The 15,413-nt window shown below is 42.0% G+C and overlaps 1 pseudogene; it reads right to left on the bottom strand.

Annotated features, from left to right (window-relative positions):
* Positions 1 to 3,109: 3,109 nt before the first annotated feature.
* Positions 3,110 to 3,767, bottom strand: LOC101601652 (annotated as a pseudogene).
* Between the last annotated feature and the right edge of the window lie 11,646 nt (positions 3,768 to 15,413).

Raw genomic sequence — 15,413 nt, 5'->3', positions numbered from 1 at the left:
CAAAATCTGCGCTCACACTCCTATTTGGGGGGGGGGTCAACTTCTGGGGAATCCAAACTAAGATGGGAAGGATGTGAGGGCGATCTGGCTGCGACATCTGTCACCCCATTGATCGCCAGGGTTGATTCGGCTGATCTGGCTGGCTAGGCGGGTGTCCCCTTCCTCCCTCACCACTCCATGTGCGTCCCTCCCGAAACTGCACCCTCAGTTGAAGAGGACGACCTTCCCCGAATAGAGGAGGACCGGTCTTCGGTCAAGGGTATACGAGTAGCTGCGTTCCCCCACTAGAACCTCCAAACAAGCTCTCAAACTAAGATGAGAAGACTTATAGTAAAGGTTAAGACAATCATTTTCTTGAGAACTGTACCTTCTTTGAATACTAGTAAATAATATACTCTCTAAACTATAATATGAGAGAGAGAAACAACAAAATCCCTGTGAACAGAACTTCTGACCTGAGTCACATGGGTTCTACTAACCTATGAAGATTAATAGGGGTTATGAGAGTCTATGGTCAAGTCTATTTGGGTCAAACACACTTAAGCAAGTTTCTTCACTCTACTCCTCCTATAGGAAACAAATGGGCTTTATAAATTTCCAGCAGTATGTGCTACAGCCTTCCCAAATTCAATTGATCATGTGTGTGTGTGTGTGTGTGTGTGTGTGTGTGTGTACTTTTTATACCTTCTTGGTTCTATCTCTATGCTTAAGAGGGAATTCTGCAAAACAAATAGAACCTGCTTGGTGTGATGGTGCACGCCTTTAATCCCAGCATTTGGGAGGCAGAGGTAGGAGGATCGCAGTGAGTTCGGGGCCACCCTGAGACTCCATAGTGAATTCCAGGTCAGCCTGGGCTAGAGTGAGACCCTACCTCGAAAAAAACTGTAAAACTTGCCTTTTCTTGATGAAATACTGATTCATTTTTCCAGATCTGTAAGTCATCATTTGCATGTGAGGCACTATGTTAACAGCAGAGGATACAGCAATGCTCAAGAACAAAACAATCTTTGCCAACACATGGCTCATTGTTTAAGAAGGGAAAGAGAATGAATAAAATGATTCTGACTTCTGATTCTGAAAGGTGGAACAATGGTACTTCTCCCTATTGCTAACTGCTGATTAAAAACAAACAATTCTACTATTCCAGTGTCAAGGAGGCAGAGACGGGAAGATCCTTGGGACATGCTGGCTAGTCAGTCTAGCCTTTTGGTAAGTTCAAACCAATGAGAGACTCTGTCTCAAAAAAGTTGGGAACGTGGTAAGCACTTCTCTTAATGTTCATACACTTATATTAATGCTACTCTCACTTTTGGTAGTGAATCTTCTCTTTTCAGGTGGCAGTGACCTTGGGATGACTCAGAAGGCATCATGGTGCTGGAAAGAAGTGAACAGAGTGCTCAGTACTGCAATATCTCTGTTACACTTCCAAGGCTCAGGATCTATTGTGGAAGTGGTGGCAGAAAGAATGTAAGAGCCAAAGGAAGAGTAGGACTCTTTACAATGTGCTCCCCCCACCCGACACAAAATGGCCTGGATATCCATGACCTCACAGTGCCTGACAAGGGTAGGACTCCTTACAATGTGCCCCCCAGACACAAAATGGCCTGTATATCCATGACCTCACAGTGTCTGACACTACTTACCCAAGACCATCATAAGAGGAGAAAAAGATCATGACATCAAAATAAAAGAGAAACTGATTAAGATGGGGAGGGGATATGATGGAGACTGGAGTTTCAAAGGGGAAAGTGGTGGGAAGGAGGGTATTATCATGGGATATTTTTTATAATCATGGAAATTTTGTAAAAAAATTTGGAAAAAGCAGCCGGGCGTGGTGGCGCACGCCTTTAATCCCAGCATTCGGGAGGCAGAGGTAGGAGGATCGCAGTGAGTTCAATTCCACCCTGAGACTCCATAGTGAATTCCAGGTCAGCCTGGACTAGAGTGAGACCCTACCTCGAAAAACCAAAAAAAAAAAAAAAAAAAAAATTGGAAAAAAAGGTGGGCATGGGCTGGAGAGATGGCTCAGAAGTTAAGGTCCTTGCCTGCAATGCCCAATGACCTGAGTTTGATTCCTCAGTACCCACGTAAAGCCATATATGCTCAAAGAGGTGCATGTATCTGGAATTTGTTTACACTGGCTAGAGACCCTGGTGTGCCCATTCTCTCCCTCCCTCTCTCTTTCCTTGCAAATAAATAAATATATTTTTTAAAAAGGTGAACAGCATTCCTGAAGATAACAACTTCCCCATGCACATGCACATATATGTACATGCTTACACACATAGGAATATGCATACACAAATGCATGCCACATATACATATACCCACAAATAAGATGTAGAGATGTAGAGTTTGTACCTCAGCCGCTTGAATCTGGCTCTTGCCACCTGCTCTGACCATAGAGTAGTGGAGTGAGGCTGAGCCCTGAGCCTGCTGTTTCCTCTTTTGCTCTTCCTGGGAATCCTGCAGCCCATTGCATTGTTCGTGAGTTCAAGTAGGCCTGCTGGAGCATGGAGACTCTTGGCCCAAACATCTCTCTTGCCCCAGACCATGCTAGCCAACTCCCAGACAGGTAAGTGAGGCCATCAAATGCCAGTTGATCACAGATGCACAGGTGATCCCTGGTGAGACTAGCAGAACTAACAGAATAGCAAGCTAACGGATGCTTGCTATTTTATGCCATTAAGTTTTGGCATGGTTTATAACGCGGGGATGCTAGCTTAGGGTGTGTGTGTGTGTGTGTGTGTGAAAGAGAGAGAGAGAGAGAGAGAGAGAGAGAGAGAGAGAGAATGGGCACGCCAGGGCCTCCAGCCACTGCAAACAAACTCCAGATGCATGTGCCCCCTTGTGCATCTGGCTAACGTGGGTCCTGGGGAATTGAGCCTCGAACCAAGATCCTTAGGCTTCACAGGCAAGCGCTTAACTGCTAAGCCATCTCTCCAGCCCTAACAGCAGGTTTTATATTTGACACTCTATTGTATTAAAATATATATGTGCAGATCCTGCCTTGAGTTTATTTGTAGAAACAGCACAGGACACCAGCTATATGTAAACAGCCAGGGGAATCACACCAGCCCATCTGTCTTCATATTGGTGGACAGAGTCTTTAGTATTGGGTCTTCATGGGGGCCTGGGCGCCTTTGGGAGACTGAGCTGGAGTGGAGGCTGCAGCCTAGGTCTGGGCCTGACCTGGAGCTGTGGCTTGGGCCTTGCTTTGGGTCTTGGCCTTTGGATGGCAAAGTCTGCTGTTCTTGGTGTAGGTAGGAAACTGTTCCCCAAGCTAGTGGTGGGTGATGAAAGCAAGCCAGCTGACATTGTGCTTAGGAAACTTTGGGGTCTTGGGCTTAACCTGCCTAGGTTAACCTCCAAGGGCCTTGATAGCTTTGGCTTGAGCACTCATTGCCTTTGCATTGTGGATCTGCATGTTCTTCAGGCCCTTCTTTTTCTTGGAGAAATGTATGTTCTTCAGGAATAATTTGGGATTGACCTTGTTAAGGGATTCATACCTTTGTGTTCCAGGATTTTTGATGCCATTTTTGTGCCATTTTCAGAATTGGTTTGCATGGTATAGTTCTTGGACTTGGCCACGTCTGCATGATAACCCACAGTACCTAAAGTGCCAAGGATGACTGAGAGAAGACAATATTAACAATATTTTTAATCCAGTGTGTGAGAAAATAAAAAAACACCAATAAGACAACAAAAACAAACAAAAACCCTGAGTTTAGCTGGGCCTGAGTTGGTAGGGCACTCATACCTTTCATTCTAGCATTTAGGAGGTCAAGTAGGAGAATCACTGAGGTCCAGGTCATCTTGAGCTACAGAGTAAGTTTCAGGTCATTCTGGGCTGGAGAATCTCATTCAAAATACAAAAAGTGGTATAAAATGAACATAATAAGACTCTAAAGGTAGAGATGAGGAAGACTGGCTAGGGACCTTTGACAAGGCAGCAAGCTTCCTGGGTTTCCTTTTTGCCTCAAATATCCAACTTGGGTACTATAGAAGTACCCAAGAGTTCTGGGCAGCCCAGAACTACTGCTGAGTAGTAAAGAGGCCACCACCCATAGATGTCAGCAGAGGCAATATAGGGAGAAGTCATGAGGTCTCCTCCTCACTCCTAGGAAGGATAGTATCAGGAAAGGTCTAGTCACATATCTTTCCAACAGTAACAAGGGGCCCCTCCTCCCTACTTCTGTATCAGCATGGACAGAGTGGAGGACATGGATATATATGACTATTTAGCACAAATGAGACATTGTGGTGCCACAGGAGGCCTGTTAGTGACATATAATTTAGGAGCTGGGGAGATGGCTTATAGGTTAAAGGTGCTTGCTTGCAAAATGTGCTGGCCTGGGTTCAATTTCCCAGTACCCATGTAATGTCAAATGCACAAAACGGCACATACATCTGGAGTTCATTTACAGCCACAAGAGGCCCTGGCACATCCATTCTCTCTCTCTCTCTCTCTCCCTCTCTCTCTCTCTCTCTCTCTCTCTCTCTCTCTCTCTCTTGCACACCTTGTAAATAAATAAAAATATTTTTTAAAAGACATACAATTTAGAGCTAGGTGTAGTGGCTCAGATCAACAATCCCAGCAAAACAAACAAAAAAGACCCATGCACACATATATATTGGGTTTTTGGCATTTCCAAATACAATTTGTTTTTCATTGATTTCTGTCATGCCTCCTGCCCACTCCCTTTCTTTCCTCGATTCCCTCCTCCCCTGTATTTTCCTTTTGTTTACATGTCACAAATAACCTTTGCCCATCCTTCAACCTTCTTCCAGTTCATCTCTTATATATATATAAATATATAAATATAAATTATACATATAAATAAATACACACAAATATAAATTATATGTATAAATACACACACACACACACACACACACACACACACACACACACACATATATATATATATATACATATTTGGTTTTTCAATGTAGGGTCTCATTCTAGCCCAAGCTGACCTGGAATTCACTATGTAGTCTCAGAGTGGCCTCGAACTCATAGTGATCCTCCTACCTCTGCCTCCCGAGTGCACGCCTGGCTCTTTATATTCACTTTTTGTTACACTTCTATGCTCATAAGTTTCAGCCACATTTGTCCCCTTGTATATACATATACAAGCTAAGACTTCATATCAGAAAGAACATGCGGTTTTGGGCTTTCTGAGTTTGAGTCGCATTACTCAATATGATTCTTTCTTGATCCATCCATTTTCCTACTTTGATCTTTCTATACTGCTAAGTAAAATTCCACTGGGTATGTGTACCATATTTTCATTATCCATTGAGCTGTCATTGGGCATGTAGACTATTTCAAATTCTTAGTTATTGTAAATAAAATTGCAATAAACATGGATGTTCAAGGATCTCTGTGGTAGAGTGTGGAGTCCTTAGCATATAGGCCCAGGAGTGATATCACTAGGATATGGGAGGTCTATTTCTAGCTTTATGAGAAAACTGTATACTGGTTTTCATAATGACTATACTAGATTGTGCTCCAAACACCAGTGGAGAGGGTACTCTTTCCCAGCATCCTCACCAGCATTTGTTGTCTGTGCTCTTGATTGATGGGCATTCTGATGGGCATGATGGCATCTCAAAGTTGTTTTGATTTGCATTTTCTTGATGGCTAGTGATACTGAATAGTTTCTTAAGTACTTGCTGATTATTTGTGCTGATACACAACTATGTTGAGAAGTATATGCATATTTGTTATTTTTTCGTTTTTTTTTTTTTTTTTTCAAAGTAAGGTCTCACACTACCCAAGACTGACCTGAAACTCATTCTGTAGCCCAGGCTGGTCTCCAATTCATGGAGATCCTCCTACCTCTGCCTCTCAAGTGCTTGGATTAAAGGTGTACACCATCAATCCTGGCTTCTTCTTTGCTTTCTAAATTTTTATTTATCTGTTTGCATGTGCATGTGTGTGTGCACTTGCCACTGCAAAGAAAAATCAGATGCATGCACCACTTTTTGCACTGGGCTGAAGAGATAGCCCAGCAGTTAAGGTACTTATCTGCAAAGCCTAAAGACCCACGTTTGGTTTCCCAGTACCCACATAAAGCCAGATGCGCAAAATGGTGCACACATCTGGAGTTCTTTTCAGGGGCTAGAGACCCTGGTGAACCCATTCTCTCTCTTGTTCTGCCCAGTGTGGTGGCACATGTCTTTAATCCCAGCACTCAGGAAGCAGAGGTAGGATGATCACTGTGAGTTTGAGGCCAACCTGAGCCTACATAATGAATTCCATGTCAGCCTGGACTAGAGTGAGACAATCTGAAAAACAAAACAAAACAAAACAAAATCCCCCAAAAATGTTTTGATTTGCATTTCCCTGATGTTGAATGTTGAACATTTGCTTAAGTACTTATTGGCCATTTATGTTCCTTCAGTTGTAAACTGTCCAGATCATTATCTCATTTGGTGACTGGAAATTTAATTTTTTGATTAAATTTTTCAATTCTTTGCAAACTTTGGTTATTGGCCCACTGTCTGAAGTATAACTGGCAATGATTTTCCCCCATTTTTCTGTAGGCTATTTGCTTTGCTGATGGTTTCTTTTGTTATGCAGAAATTTTAATTTTATGTAGTCTCCTTTGTTGGTTCCTAGGCTATTTCCTGTGTTGCTAGAAACCTGTGAAGGAAGTTCTTGCTTATGCCTATATTCTGGAATACATTCCTAATTATTTCCTCTAGTATTTTCTGCTTTTGGTTTATAGATTGAGGTCCTTGATCCATTTTGAATTGATATGTGTACAAGGAGGTAGATATAGATCTAATTTCATTCTCCTGCAGGAGAATATTCAATTTTGTCAGCACCATGTGCTGAAAAAGCTATCTTTTCTCCACTGAATATTTTTAACCAATTTGTCAATGATTAGATAGGGGGACAAAGCATGGTGGATTAATTTCTAGATCCTTTATTCTGCCCCTTTGGTCTACATGTCTGGTTTGGTGCCAGTCCCATGCTGTCTTTGTTACTATTGTTCTATAGTGTAGCTTGAGATCTGCTATTATGATAGCTCCTGTTGTGTCCCTTTTCCTTAGCACTGCTTTGGCTGTTCATGGTCTTTTATGGTTCAATATGAATTCCTGGGTGTTTTTTGAGCTCTGTGAGGAACATCTTTGGAATTTTGATGGGAATTACATTGAATCTGTAGATTATTTTTTCTAGGATCTCCATTCCGTCAATGTAAATTCCTTAATTCTACCAATCTAGGAGCATGGAAGGTCTTTCCATCCTGTGTTGTTCTCCTTGATTTCCTTTTTATTGTTTCTGTTTTTGTTTTGATTTTCAAGGTAGGGTCTCACTCTAGCCCAGGCTGACCTGGAATTCATTATGTAGTCTCAGGGTGGCCTTGAACTCACCATGACCCTCCTACCTCTACCTCCGGAGTGCTGGGATTAAAGGCATGTGCCACCACACCCAGCAACTTTTTTTTTGTTTTTAAGGGTTTTGAATTTTTAAGATTTTCAAACTTTTAGTTAGGTTTATTCCTTGTTATTTATTTTTTTAGTAACTATTATGAATGGTGTAAATTCATTATTGGTGTCTATCAAAGCTACTGATTTTAAAAAAATTTTTGTTTATTATTTATTTATTTATTCGAGAGCAATAGACAGAGGGAGAAAGAGGCAGTGAGAGACAGAGAGAGAATGGGCACGCCAGGGCCTCCAGCCACTGCAAACGAACTTCAGACGCATGTGCCCCCTTGTGCATCTGGATAACGTGGTTCCTGGGGAATCGAGCCTCGAACCAGGGTCCTCGGGCTTCACAGGCAAGCACTTAACTGTTAAGCCATCTCTCCAGCCCCAAAGCTGCTGAATTTTTTGTATTAATTTTCTATTCTGCTACTTTACTGAAGGTATTTATTAACTCTAGGAACATTTTTTAGATTTTATTGGGTCTTAAAAAAACCTTTTTGAGAACCTCTCTCCATATAGACAATATACCGTGATCATAATCCCTGCCAGCCTCCCTTTCTCCTCTGATGTATACACCCTCCACTGAATCCCATCTTCTTTCCAAGTAGTCTTTCTTCTATTTTGATGTTCTCATTTCCCCCTCCTATTATACAAAGCAGTTGGCTTACCCACAATAGACATGCCAACATTGCACCAGTTGACACATGTAACCTGGCTGGCTAGCCATCATGCTTGTAGGGTATACTGCTGGTTACGACCCTTGATGACTTGTCTTCCCCGACAGGCTGCATAGCTCTTTCTAACATCCTGAAGCTACTCAATAAGGAGGAGAGTTCCAGCTTAAATTATCAGTGTCCTGTAGCACAAGCATGTGGCATTTTTTAGCAATAGGTTTTATCATCTAGTTCTGGTGGGCAACCAAGAGTCTTTGCAATAGCCTATAATGTTTTGGCGGCATCAAGGGCCTCCGTGACCAATAACTCACTGGAAGGTATCCCACCCTTGGCACTGAAATTTTGTAGTAACAATCTGTGGTGTCTCGCACAGCATTATCCATCCACACATAGTACTTCTCTCAAAACTCTTTGTTTTAAAGCATGTATATTATCAACTAGCAAAGAAGTAGATTTCCATATTCCTTATTCATAACATCTTTAATTTTGATTAACTCTTCTCTTTCTAGCCCTTCTTCTGACCCCACTTAGGCCATTCTATTCCAAGTATTCTGCCCCTCCACTTGCATGTCTACTAGTCTTTTCCTCCCTCCTTTATTTTCCCTTTCTAGCTTCCTAGCCTCTACTACCGACTTTTATTGCAACTCAATACAAATTTAAACATCTGAAGCTAGGATCTACATATGAGTGGGAACATGTTACATTTGAATTATTGGGCCTGTTTCCAGATGTTTCCCAGATCCATCAATTTTCATGCAAATTTCATTTTTCTTATAAGTATAGAATCCTATCATATACAAACAGCAATAGTTTGACTTCTTCCTTTCCTATTTTTCTCTTATGTCTTCTTCTTGGCTTATTGTTCCAGCTAGGATTTCAAGCACAATATTGAATGAAAGTACTAAAAATGGACATCCTTGTCTCATTCCTGATTTTAGAGGAAATGGTCTCAGTTTTTTTTTTCCATTTAATATAATATTTGCTGTGGTTTTGTCATATGGCCTTTATTATTTTGAAGTATGTGTCATATTATTGATTGACATGTATTTAACCAACCTTGCATCCCTGGTGTGAATCCCACTTGATTATGATGGATAGTTGTCTCTTTTTGTTGTTTTAAGGTAGGGTCTTATTCTAGGCTGACCTAGAATAATAACTCACTCTGTAGTTTCAAGCTGGTCTCAAACAGATTGTGGTCCTCCTACCTCAGCCTCTCAAGTGCTGGGATTAAAAGTGTGTGCCACCATGCTCAGCAACGATAGATAACCGTCTTAATGGGTTCTTGGAATAGGCACTTGCTTTCAAAGCCTAAGGACCCAGGTTCAATTCCCCAGGGCCCATGTAAGCCAGATGCACATGGTGGCACATGCGTCTGGAATTTGTTTGGTGCACCAATTCTCTCCCCACTCTCTCTTTCTGTAATAAATAAATACAAACAAAATATTAAAAATGTATCTTTAAAAGAAAAAAGTTAAAAAATGGGAACATCTGTACAACTTAAACATTATTTACTTTGCAGTGTGATAGTTTACAGTGATTTGTGAGCTCCTGACAGGAAAACTACAGAACACGGAGATGGTGTATAACAAATGGACACAATTCCTTCATCTGTTTTTAATAATATATGCTTCCCTGACCTTCTAAGAGTCTGGTCATCTTTATCCAAAAGGTTGCCATGGTCTTTCTTAATTAGCAATGTCCAGGAGGGAATTGCTCTCTCTCATTTTAGACATAATATTTTTGTTAATGTGCCATTGTTTTCTTTGGCTCTTTAAGTAGTTGTTCATATTCTCTCCCTCTCTTTGTGTGTGTGTGTTGAGAAAGGAGCTTGCTAGGTAGTTCAAGCTAATCTGGATCTCATTGTATAGCTCAAGCTGGTCTTGAACTCATGAACCTCCTATCTCAGCCTCCTGAGTGCTTGGATTATAGGCATATGCCATTGTGCCTGGTTCTAGTCTTACAGAAAAATAAAATCTTCAGATCCTTGCATGTGAATATAAAAGTAATTTCACAGGCTGGAAAGATGGCTTAATGGTTAAGCACTTGCCTGTGTAGCCTAAGGACCCCAGTTCAAGGCTCGATTCCCCAGGGTCCATGTTAGCCAGATGTGCAAGCGGGGGCACACGAGTCTGGAGTTCGTTTGCAGTGGCTGGAGGCCCTGGCATGCCCATTTTCTCTCTCTCTCTTTCTTTCTTTCTCTCTCTGTCATTCTCGAATAAATAAGTAAAAATGAACAAAAAGTTGTTTAAAAATAATTTCACCATTAGTATTCATGTAATAGAGTATCGTAAACCCAAGTGGAAGCTCTTTTGCTAAGCATTATAGAATTGCATCCTGACTTGAGCCCACTTCTGTTCCAGCCATCAAAATAGTTTTCAAACACAATTAGCTGTCCATTATGTGGACTATCTTCATCTAGTGAGTCAGCTGTGGAAATACCAGTCTCTATTATTTTATGCCTTCATCTCAGTCACTGTTAGCTGGAGTGTCGAGCAGTGCAAGGTTCAGTAGCCATGGAGATGAGGTGTGTTGCTTTGATCTTTGAGAAAGAATTTACCACTTAGCTACAAGGAAGAGAGCTAGCTAATTGCTTCAGCTGTTGATGTATTCACAGATTGGAGCAGTTTTTTTGTAGTGAAAGAATACATAATCTGAGATCTGTTCTTTAGAAATTTTAATGGTACAGTACAATACTAGGAACTCTTTCTCAATGCTAGTAACTGTCTCTTCTTTTTTTTTTTCTGAGAATTTTCATCCATCAACATACTGTAATTTGGTCATAATCCCTTCCTATAACCTTTTTTGTCCCCTCTTCCCCACCCCCATTCCACTGAACCTCCTCCTTTGATGTCTTTCGTTTTGCCCTCCTTCATCATACATGTTGACAGGCTCTATATTGTGCAGGTTTTGTGAGGTCATGAATGTACCAATCACTACATTGTGAGGTTAGTATCTCAAAGTCCTCCTCACTACGCTTGGTTTCTTACATTCTTTCTGCCCCTTCTTTCTTGTGCTTTGAAAGGTGTGCTAGAGATTTCTCATTTGGTGCTGCGCTCTCAACAGTTTCTTATTCTCAGCCCTTTGACAACAGTAGTTGCTTCCCCTCTAGAGCTTATGATCTTCCCAGCCATATGCTTTTGACTAGGTTTCAGTACCAATCCCCTCTCTTATTTTTCTTTATTTATTTATTATTTTTGGTTTTTCGAGGTAGGGTTTCACTCTAGCCCAGGCTGACCTGGAATTCACTATGGAGTCTCAGGGTGGCCTTGAACTCACGGTGATCCTCCCACCTCTGCCTCCCGAGTGCTGGGATTAAAGGCGTGCACCACCACGCCTGGCTACCAATCCTCTCTCTTAAAGCGGGACTCATCATGTTCAATCAGAGAGCAGTTGGCAAACCCCAGAATAGTCTTGCCACAATCGCACCAGTGGGTGCAGCTTGCCTGACTGGTCAGTTGTGTAGCTCAGTTTCTGCGGCTGGTGAAGACTGTTGATGACTTCGCTCTCCCAGCAGCCTCCAGGGCACTTTTCAGCACCATTACAGCTAGCCAGCGGGAGGAGCCTTTCAGCTCAGTTCCAACTTGATTTCTCAGTGTACAGAGACCAAAGCAAAAAAGGTCTTACCATCGAGTTCTAGTAGGCAACCAAGACCCTTGGCAATGGAATGGGGATATCATGGGCCTCCCTGACCAACAGCTCAGTGGCCTCTGGCACTGAGATTTTCCTGTAACAACAAATGGTGCTTTTGCCCAAACTGTCTCTCTAAAATTACATTTTTAATTAGTTAACAAAGAAATAGATTTGCATATAACCTATTCATAATGCCTTTAGTTTTGTGTAGCCCTCCTCCACCCCTCCTTTTCTCCATCCCTCCCAGCCCATCTAGACCTTTCTACTCCCCATTTTCTATGCCTCTATTTACATCTCTACCATCCCCTCCCCTAAGTATTCCTCTCTAATGGTCCCTTCCTAACTTCCTGGCCTCTGCTAATGACTCTTATTCCAGCTTGCATACAAATCTAAAAATGCAAAGCTAGGGGCTGGAGAGATGGCTTAGCAGTTAAGCGCTTGCCTGTGAAGCCTAAGGACCCCGGTTCGAGGCTCGGTTCCCCAGGTCCCACGTTAGCCAGATGCACAAGGGGGCGCACGCGTCTGGAGTTCGTTTGCAGAGGCTGGAAGCCCTGGCGCGCCCATTCTCTCTCTCCCTCTATGTGTCTTTCTCTCTATGTCTGTCGCTCTCAAATAAATAAATAAAAAATGAACCAAAAAACTTTAAAAAAAATGCAAAGCTAGGATCTGAATATGAGAAAGAACACGTGGCATATGCGTTTCTGAGAGTGGTTTACCTCACTCAGTATAATATTTTACAGACCCATCTATGTTCCTGTGAATTTCATTTTTCTTGATTATCTATTCATATGTTAGTTATACCTTTGATGCAAGTTTACTGTACATTTTCAAATAAATATCCAGTGAAAAAATTTATTTTTATTTACTTATTTATTAGAGATAGAGTGAAAGAGAATGGATGCACCAGGGCCCCAGCCACTGCAAATGAACTCCAGACACATGCCCCACCTTGTGCATCTGGCTTATGAGGGTTCTGGAGAGTCAGACCTGGGTCCTTACACTTTGCAGGCAAGTACCTTAACTGCTAAGCCATCTCTCCAGCCCTCCCATGAAAAATTTTTAAAAAGCAAAGCATAGCACATGTTAATCTTCTAGCTATCAGGTAATCAAAGAATTCAGGAATGTATTCAAAATTTAACAGTAGACTTAAGAAATAGAAATGTCTAAAAGAATTTTGTCTTGCCGGGCATGGTGGTGCATGCCTTTAATCCCAGCTCTCGGGAGGCAGAGGTAGGAGAATTGCTGTGAGTTCAAGGCCACCCTGAGACTCCATAGTGAATTCCAGGTCAGCCTGGGCTAGAGTGAGACCCTACCTTGAAAAACCAAAAAAAGTTAAAAAAAAAAAACATAAAAAGGAATTTTGTCTTTTCATTTGTTATGCGAGCTATCAACAATCAGAATTTTTTTTTATTTATTTATTTGAGAGCGACAGACACAGAGAGAAAGACAGGTAGAGGGAGAGAGAGAGAATGGGCGTGCCAGGGCCTCCAGACGCTGCAAACGAACTCCAGACGCGTGCACCCCCTTGTGCATCTGGCTAACGTGGGACCTGGGGAACCGAGCCTCGAACCGGGGTCCTTAGGCTTCACAGGCAAGCGCTTAACCGCTAAGCCATCTCTCCAGCCCAACAATCAGAATTTTTTTTTTTTTTTTTTTTTTTTTTGTTTTTCGAGGTAGGGTCTCACTCTGGTCCAGGCTGACCTGGAATTAACTGTCATCTCAGGGTGGCCTTGAACTCATGGCAATCCTCCTACCTCTGCCTCCCGAGTGCTGGGATTAAAGGCGTGCGCCACCACGCCCGGCTCAACAATCAGAATTTTTAATATGCTTTTATTAATTTTTATTTTGAGAAAGAGAAGGAGGCAGGGAGAGAGAGAGAGAGAGAGAATGGGCATACCAGTGCCTTTAGCTGTTGTGAATGAGCTCCAGACATGTGTGCCCCCTTGTATGCGTGTGTGACACTGCATGCTTGTGCCACTGTGTGTCAGGGTATGAGGGACCTGGAGATTTGAAAATACGTTCTTAGGCTTTTCGGGCAAACGCCTTAACCATTAAGCCATCTCTCTAGCCTAACAATCAGAATCTTATGTACATGTTACCAACCAGAATGCTAGAAATCTTTTTCCCCTTTTGGTGGTACTGGTGCTACAAGCTAGTGCCTTGTATATACAAAGCAAGTGCTGTTCCAGTGTGCCACATTCCCAGCCCTTAAAAAAAACGTATTTATTTATTCATTTGTAAAGCACACTCAGGCCTCTAGCTGCTGCAAACAAACTCCTGATCAGATGCATGTGCCACTTTGTGCATCTGGCTATACATGGGTACTGGGGAATTGAACCTGAGTTATTAGGCTTTGCAGGCAAGTTCCTTAACCATTGAACCATCTCTCCAGTCCCCCACCCCCCAGCCGTTTTTTAACTTTTAATTTTGAGACAAGATCTCACTAAAATGCCCCGGATGAAGTTGAACTTGTAGCCCAGACAGGACTTTAACTTGCAATCTTCCTGCCTCAGGAAGAATTACTGAGACCAGCAAATCTTTTTCTGTTGTCCCCCTTTCCCAAAACAGAATACAAACGCACACAATAATGTAGAAGTGTCAAATCTCTTAACAAAGATAAAAACCGAATCCTAAAGCAAACGTGTAAGTAACACATTTAAACCTTGTAACTTGTCTGTCCAGAAACAATGTGTTTCTGGGTTTCTTTTTTAAAAGCATTTAATAGCTAGACTGTATTTTTTTTTTTTTGTTTTTTCGAGGTAGGGTCTCACTCTAGCCCAGGCTGACCTGGAATTCACTATGGAGTCTCAGGGTGGCCTTGAACTCAGGGCGATCCTCCTACCTCTGCCTCCCGAGTGCTGGGATTAAAGGCGTGCGCCACCACGCCTGGCTAGACTGTATTTTTAAATCACAGGGCTTTATAAAACAAATTTACCCAGGTAGTGCCGCATGTCCCTTTAATCCCAGCACTCAGGAGGCAGAGGTAGGAGGATGGCCATGAATCCAAGGCTAGTCTGGGACAACAGAGTGAGTCTCAGGTCAGTCTTGACTAAGTAAGACCTTATTTTAAAAAAGTCTATTACCGACCAAAGGGTACTGAATCAGGTCAGGGAAGAAAATGGAAAGCACATTGCTTTGAATCTCATTTTATGAAAGACTTAATATGTAAGTTCCTATTAGTCTTTGGATAAAGTAAATGTTCTTGTTAGGAGTGTAGCAAAAATTTCAAGAGTCTCCAAATTAGTTATGCTTCTGTGTAGCTTTTGCTCAAGGAGTCTGTTTCCATGCTAATCTTTTTATAAGTTTATTAGATTACAAATTTAGATTAAATTATTAAATTACAAATAATTGCAACATCCTATTAACAAAATGGAAAAGTAAAACAATTTCATGCTATAAATAATGCCCAGCTCTGTGCTGGGGCTCCTCTTCATAAGAAATAGTGAACTAATAAGAAGCAGATTTGCCAGCACAAGAAATTTGGGGGCACAAGGATTAGGAATTCCTGACCAGCCTTGGCTACATAAGACCCTTACTGAAGAAGGAAGAGGAGAGGGGAGGGAGAGGAAAAGGGGAGAGGAAAGAGAGAAGGAGAAAAAAGGGAAGAGGAAAGTAAAGGAAAGGAGGGGAGAAAGAGGAAGGGGCGGGGAAAGGGAGAAGGGGAGC

The sequence above is a fragment of the Jaculus jaculus genome, chromosome X (genome assembly GCF_020740685.1).
Source record: "Jaculus jaculus isolate mJacJac1 chromosome X, mJacJac1.mat.Y.cur, whole genome shotgun sequence".
NCBI classification, from domain to species: Eukaryota; Metazoa; Chordata; class Mammalia; order Rodentia; family Dipodidae; genus Jaculus; species Jaculus jaculus.
This window is presented reverse-complemented; position numbering and strand designations above follow the sequence as displayed.